The following is a 6,599-nucleotide window of genomic DNA, read 5'->3' on the forward strand; positions in this document are numbered from 1 at the left end:
TTTAAAAGATTTACATACTTGTACATCTTATTTATGTATGCAGTTCATATGCCACATTTTATCCATTACAAACAATGCTGTCATGAACATTTCTGTACATGCTCCTTTGTGCCCATGTGCAAGAATTTCTGTGGGTTATATAATCAGAAGGGAAATTGCTGGGTCATAGGGTATTTGCATTATCAAGTGTATTGTATGCTGCCAAATTGCTTTCCATAAATGGCCAAATTAATTTACAGCCCCACTAGCAATGTAGGAGAGTTCTGCTTTCCTCATGCCTGCTCTAATCTTTGATATCATGCTCCTTTTATTTTTGCCTGTTTGGAGGGTGAAAATGGCTTCTCATTGTTCTCTTTTGCATTCCCTTAATTATTAGGTTGATTATCTCTTCATACATTTGGGGGGGGGGCTATTTGGATTCTTCTTTTGTTAATTGTCCATTTCCGTATTTCACTCATTTCTAAGCTGTTTGTGTTTTTCTTATTGGTTAATAGAATTTAAAACTACATATTTTGTATACTCAAAAATCCTTTCTATCCCTCCTGCTGCACCCCAATACGTGTCCTAATGACCCCCTGCAAAGTCTTCTGCAATATAGCTTCCAAACTGGTTCCTTTGTCTTTCTTCAGTTCATCTCCACACTGCAGCCTGAGCTAGCTTTCTAAGGAGCAGATCTGAGCATGCCACTCCCAAATTCGTTATTGACAGGGACACAAAACAAAACAAAATCATCATCAGCAACAGCAATCAAATCCCCAGCAAACAAATTTTAAGGCACTGACTCTACAACTGAATTCTTTAGCAAGCCATACCAGGTAGTCCACGGTTTGATCCCTTTCTACCTGTGCGAGGCCATCACATTGGTCCCCCCGTGCATCTTCCAGCCGTTCAGAACAGTGGTATTGGCCGTTCTTTGAACACACTGGCCTCATTCATGCTTCTGGGCTTTTGTGTACTTCATTTCTACTGCTATCTTGTCCTCCTAGTAAAATTTTACCTGACATCCCTTAAGTGACCTGTTTACTCCTTTTTCAACCCACATACGCTATGTCCCCACTATAATATTTAGGACCTTGCATTGGAATGATTTATTGTATATGTCTTCTCTATGGGTTGAAATCTTCATTTGGCCAGAGTTCTGTCTGTTTGTCTCAAGAGGCAGAATAGTAGAGTGGCTAGGAGTATGAGCTCTGAAGCCACAGATGGCCTGGGTTTGAATCTCAGCTCTGTTATTATTTGGGAAGTTGCTTCACTTCTCTGTGATTCAGAATCCTCATTTGTAAAGCAGGGATAATAATACTGCCTATCCCATTGGCTTGTATTGAATCAGTTAATACACATAAAGTACTTACAATAGTATACAGCATATAATAGGTGCCCAATAAAGGTTAATTCTAGATGATCTATGTTTGTTAACCTATTATTAATAACTATTATTTATTCATGGTAGGCACTTGGTGTATTTGCACGAATATCTTGTCTACCCACACTGTATGTCTTAATGCCCTTTACAGAATTAGGACTGAGAATGTTGAAACTCATGTCCACTGTCTTTGGGGTATTACAGCTTCCACGGGGGCTAACTCTTACAGTTGGATCAGTTTCCTCAGTTTGTCTCCTGCCCAGTGCTAGCTTCCTCTGATTTCTGGACATAGCCGCATTCCTCAAAAAGAGATTCCTAAGGCAAGAGGAGATACTTAGTGTAGGAGCTGTGCTAGCCTAGGTGACACATGGATAACCCCAACCAAAATTTCAGAAGTAATCCCCACTATCCACTTAGTCCTGGCTTGGTCAGTGGTCTTGGTCAATGGTGCCCGCTCTTCCTCCCTTCTTTCCCCAGCTCCTCCATCCCAGGCACTTAGCTACCATACCAGAAATAACCGTAGGTATTAGAAAAATGCATTACATTAAATGAATCTGGAACATTCTTTGTATTTTAAAAACCTTAGCCCCTCTATGCTACTTCCACCCCAGTCCTTTCCAAGCCACTCACCAAATCCGCCTTTTCTCTCCTTTTCACCCTTGCAGCAGGCTTCAGTCTGAGGTCTCCACGTGTGATGAACCCAAACCATCCGTTCCAAGATTCCCCCAGAATCCGCAGTTTCCCATGGTAGGAACTCAGATGGTCTTTACCGTAACGTTCTTTCCGAACTCTTTCAAGCACAAAATGCTCACTTTGTGTTCTTATGACGAGAGCAGAAACAAACCTTTCCTGGGTAGTTGGGAGCAGGAAAATATTCTTTGTTTTTGTTTTGTAGAGCATAGCCTAGAAATGCCATGCCTGATTTTCTAGAGGCCCTTAGAGGGCTGCTGGCTTAGATCACAAATGAAAAATTCAGATGTGGACAGGTGTGAATGTCAAGGGATCAGCCTGGGGGATTCTGGGTGTCTGCGAGTCAGCCGAACAAATGGCAAAACAACAGGTGTCCGCAGATGTGCCGACCCGTGAGGCACTCATACCCAAAGCTCACTTCGGGATTGAATTCTCTCATGAAATCTACCCCCTCTCTGTGCGGCCCCCTTCACCCAATCTCAGCAGGGCTTGGGAAGTGATGCATTCTGCTGGCCTTATGTTACAGGTACTAGGAGGTTATGTGTGACTCACTCAGAATTAGCTGGCTTTAGGACGCAGAGTTCTGACATTTTCGGGCTATTTATTAGTCATAGAATGTTGCAGCCTACCTAGAGATGTTGTATAATAATGAAAAATTACGGTCAAAGCAAATGCTCAGGGATGGTCACAGTGACAGAGCCTGTCAATTTGGGAACCCAGGGCAGCGTCCTCAGAGCCACGAAGTGCTCTCTTGAAATAAGAAGACGGTTTCCAGGGGGAGGAAGGTGTTCTATGGAAAAAATAATCATTATGACTTTCTCTAATTTGGGGATCAGAAACGGAGGTGGCGAATTTTGGAAATTAGGCATTTCCTGGACAGAAACCAGAGCCAGGGACTGTTAACTAAAACACTTTGTAAGCTTTGTACCACCCCGCATTTGTTCGTATTGTTATTCTCTGCTTCTTGGAGTGGTGGAAGAAAACACTTAAAACCTGAACAGGCCTGCGTGCTGGTCATCAGGAGTTCTAGTCAAACAGGGAGCCTAGGGAACTGAATGCTGCTCCTTAGCCCGCGGGTGGGGGGGAGGTGGGGAGGTGGGGAGGTGGGGGGTGGTGGGGGGGGTGACGGGTGGTGGGGAGGGAGGGAAGCAGATCGAAGACCTGGGTCTGCAGCAAAGGAGGACAGAGAGCTTTGGTGAGGTACACGGTGGGAGGGGGCAGTTGGTCTTGAGAAAGGACTGGCCGAGCAGCAGCAATTTCGTGTGTGAACGAGGCTGCTCAGAGCAGCACGGTCTGTAACAGAACGTTGGTAACGATGCATGTGGCCATCAATGGAGGGTGGCTAAATAAATTATGGCCCAGCTTTACCAGGGGACGCCATACAGCCCTTAAAAAGATCGGAGAGGATATAAGTGTGCTGATAAGAAGAGATACTTGACATACACTAAGGGAAAAAAGCAGAGTGTGGAACAGTGTGCAGGGAGTAAAACCCCACTTCTGTACGGCGTTTCCCTTTCAGGGTGGGCATATGTGATGTATTTACAGATTCTTGCGCCTGCAAAGACAAGGTCTCAAAACTGTTCACAGTGCCCCACATCCACCTTCTGGGACTCGAGGTAGGGGAGATATCAGGGAATTATTACTTTCAACTTTATAATCTTTACTCTGTTTGAAAATTTTAAAGCTGTTTATAATTTTTAGAAAGTACTTTTTTTTTTTTGGTAGCACTTTTGTGGGTTTCAGCCAGGCAAATTTCAGGATTTATGATATTTGGAAGCCTGTCTCTGAATGCTAATTTCAAAGAATATGGACTCTAGTTTTCTTATTTCTTCCTTCACCCAGGATGGTGGACAAAATTGCGGTATTTCAAGCATGTGCCAAATATTTACAATGACCATGTGCTAAGCCACAGCGGGATTCCAGAAGATGCCGAAGAACTGATAGCATATAAACGTTCTCTGTCCACAATGTAATAAAATTAGAAATCAGTAACAGAAGTACCACATTTAAGTAATAGTTAAATACCAGTTGAAGACATAGTCTAATTTTAAATTCTCTCACAGTGATAACATAAAGGAAACCCTGTATTAATGAATTTTCTCTGATTTTTACTTTTCCCCTTAATTATGATGAGGATGTTTGTTGTTCCTAAGTTGAACCAGCTGTGAAGAAGTGAGCAAGTCAATTAATTTATTTATATCTCATCTCTTTCTGTTAAGGTTTGAAGGCAGTTCAGTGGCTTGTGAGCTTGAGCTCAACATGGAGGACACTTCCTTGTCAGTGGTTGTCACACTAATGTATTAAAGCCATGAAATCCCTCCAAGATCCTACCCTTGGGCTACAGGCACCAGCATTTGAAGGATCCTGTTTTTCTTTGGAAAGGAGCCCACACCTGCCAGTCACAATGTTGTTTAGATACTGACATGGACAGATGACCAAGATACAGCTCATATGAAAAAAAAAAAAACAAGCTGTGAGACAATGGGTATTGTGCGTAGTGTTAGATGGTTAGATGGCCTAATTGCAAACGAGGCATACACTTGGGGTGCCAGGAAAAAAAAAGGTTTTGAAAGAATACGTATAGGTTTTGAAGTACTGAAATCATAATGAAAGGAAAAATCAAAAACTTTGACGTCCACGTGCTTGTTTTACTGTTTAGTGTTTTTCTTTTCGAGTGAAACGCAAGCGGGATGGGGGACATCATAACCATTTCCAAGCGTAGGGCTGCTGAAGTTCTAAGTCTGGCTGTGATTTATGATACTAACTTTGTAAAACTTTACATATATGTACATATATATTAAATGTTCATATATGCAGAGAAAGCAACCTGGATAAATACATCTCAACTTTAAAGTGTTTCTCTCTAAGGGGCGCCTGGGTGGCACAGCGGTTAAAGCATCTGCCTTCGGCTCAGGGCGTGATCCCGGCGTTCCGGGGTCGAGCCCCACGTCAGGCTCCTCTGCTATGAGCCTGCTTCTTCCTCTCCCACTCCCCCTGCTTGTGTTCCCTCTCTCGCTGGCTGTCTATCTCTGTCAAATGAATGAATAAAATGTTTAAAAAAAAAAAAGTGTTTCTCTCTGAAAGATAGAGGTCTAATTTCTACCTTACATATTTCTGTAACTTTTGACATTTTTACAGTGAGTATGAGTTACTTTTGTAATCAGGAAAATAAGATGAAAAACAAAATAAAACACATTTGTTTTACGCAGCGTGCTGTTAGGTCTTGCCTGGGACTATCACTCATCGACTGTTAGTTATGTGATTTTACCGCCTATTTCCAGCTACTGGGATACCACTGCCAAACTCGGGGACAAAGCCTCTCCCACAAGCCCGGCCTGAAGGCTCACCCTGGATTCACTGTAATGTGCTAGGATTTCTTTGTGTCCTGCTGCTGCTACCTCTGACCTCTGGCCATACTCTACCTGTCCCCTTGTCCAGCTGGTCTCTGTAGACTTTCATCTGACTATTAAGATTCCCAACTGTTTTTCTCTTTTCCAGCTTGGATGGACCCCTTGGATATTACCTCAGACCTTCTAATTAAACCCTACCTCTTTTTTTCCTATATAGACAGGCATTCTGGCCATTTTCTTGCATGATTCAAAACTCCATGTAAATGCTCTGGCAAGCTGGATGAGTGAAAAATGTGGGTGCAATCAATTAAAGATACTGAACACAGTAAGTTCATCAAGCTGTGTTTGAATGAGAGGACAGGAGCCAAAGCCAGGCTCTCCCAGGTGGGGGATGCTCACAGGCTTCCTGACAGTCTCGGGATGAAGGCTGAAGTGCTGGACCAGAGGAGCAGGACAAAAGGTGGCCAGTTGGCAGCGAGGCAATTACAGTATCTGGGGAGGTGGGGCTATCAAGTGGTGCTGGGGGCTTTGGCTGGCTGGGTGGAGAATTCGTCAGAGTCTGGAGCTTCCTGAAGACAAAGGCTGTTGGGACCAATGGGGATTTACTGGGCTTTAGCCAAGTCTAGGCTCTGAGACTTGCGGATGACCTGTCTGACCTATTTATTGGTATGTTATGCAGAGACCAAACCCAGTCAAAGGGAGGCCTGGGAGAGCAGAACTCTCTGAGGTGGAAGGACCCTTCCCCAAGGTAAAGCTGAAGGCAACCCAAAGTAGCTCTTGCTTGATGAACGGTTGGCCACCCCAGGGGAGGGAGAATGGGAGCACGAAAGGGGGTGTGGCCGCCCAGTGAGCTCCTCCTGATACCAGATTAGAAAGGAGTCAAGAGCCAGGCCCAGAAACCAAACCTCCTGACACCTGTATGATTCTTAATGTGTGTGGCTTTCCCAGTTTATGTTTTTCCAGGTCTGTTTCCATGGTGATCAGCAGCAATCAGTAGCAGTAAAGCAGCCAAAGCTTTAAAATAAAATGTGTTTGTCTTTGGGGGCAGCAGGGAAGGGGGAGTGGGGGTCTGGCAAAGGCACCTGCTGAGGGAGACTAAAAAGGAGGCTGGCCCGGGACCCACTGTGACGGGGCAGGAGACCTGGACCCAGCAGCAAGTCCGGGCCCAGGAGAGCCTGGAGGCCTTAGTCAAAAAC

The sequence above is a fragment of the Ursus arctos genome, unplaced genomic scaffold (assembly GCF_023065955.2).
Source record: "Ursus arctos isolate Adak ecotype North America unplaced genomic scaffold, UrsArc2.0 scaffold_7, whole genome shotgun sequence".
NCBI classification, from domain to species: domain Eukaryota; kingdom Metazoa; phylum Chordata; class Mammalia; order Carnivora; family Ursidae; genus Ursus; species Ursus arctos.